Here is a 982-nt window from a genome sequence, read left to right on the forward strand (position 1 = left end):
CCAGGCGGGGGTTGAAGATCTCCAGAGAAGGAGACTCCACAGCCCCCCTGGGCAGCCTGGGCCAGGGCTCGGGCACCCTCACAGTCAACAAGTTCTTCCTCCCGTTCAACTGGAACCTCTTCTGCCTCAGTTTGTGCCCATGGCCCCTTGTCCTGGCGCTGAGCACCACTGGGAAGAGTCTGGCTGCGTCCTGGTGACCCCCACCCTTGAGATATCTGTAGGTGTTGATGAGATCCCCTCTCAGCCTTCTCTTCTCCAGGCTGAACAAGCCCAGCTCCCTCAGCCTTTCCTCGTAGGGCACGTTTACCCACGCAGTGTCCCCGTACCAGCCTTTCACAGGACGGGGCTGCAAGCCCTGCCCGGCCGCCCCATCAGTCCCTCAGCTCCCTGCAGCCCCATCCCAGGGCCCCCAGGCACCGGGACGCACATGCACGGAGCCTGCGTTCCCTCCGCGTGCTGCCCTGGCACGCACGTGCCCCCTTCCTTACTCCCTTTGTGCACAGCGAGGCTCACCTAGCTTCCTCACCCTTCGGTGGCTGTTTCCTAGCAAGCGGAGCAGCCCGGGGCTCGCAGAGCTGGTGTCGTGCTGCCGACCCGGCCAGGTCCTGAGCCCTGGCTGCTGGCACTGCCACGGGCCACCAAGCACCAGAGCGGGACCCGCGAGGGGTGAGGCTGAGGCAAGGGGAGAGGAGAAGGATCACAGCCTGCCCAAGGGCGGAGGCACCCCCGGCGCTCACCTGGTCCAAGCCCTGGCACGGGCAGGGCCACCCGGAGCGGCCAGCCCAGGGCCAGCTCATCGGCCCCTCTCCTGCTGGAGAAGGATGGCTCCTCCAGATGGTCATAGAATCATGGAATCACTTTGGTTGGAAAAGACCTTTAAGATCATCGGGTCCAACCTTCAACCTAACCCTGCCATCCCACCACTAAACCCTGCCCCTCAGCACCTCATCTCTCCTTCTTTTAAATCCCTCCAGGGATGGGG

At 63.7% G+C, this 982-nt stretch overlaps 1 protein-coding gene across 1 annotated transcript in view; it reads right to left on the reverse strand.

Annotated features, from left to right (window-relative positions):
* MROH1 (maestro heat like repeat family member 1) overlaps positions 1-982 on the reverse strand; it is a 58,342-nt gene that overhangs the window by 47,469 nt on the left and 9,891 nt on the right. The window lies entirely within an intron of this gene.

Source organism: Egretta garzetta, unplaced genomic scaffold, assembly GCF_000687185.1.
Source record: "Egretta garzetta isolate BGI_Z169 unplaced genomic scaffold, ASM68718v1 scaffold932, whole genome shotgun sequence".
Taxonomy (NCBI): domain Eukaryota; kingdom Metazoa; phylum Chordata; class Aves; order Pelecaniformes; family Ardeidae; genus Egretta; species Egretta garzetta.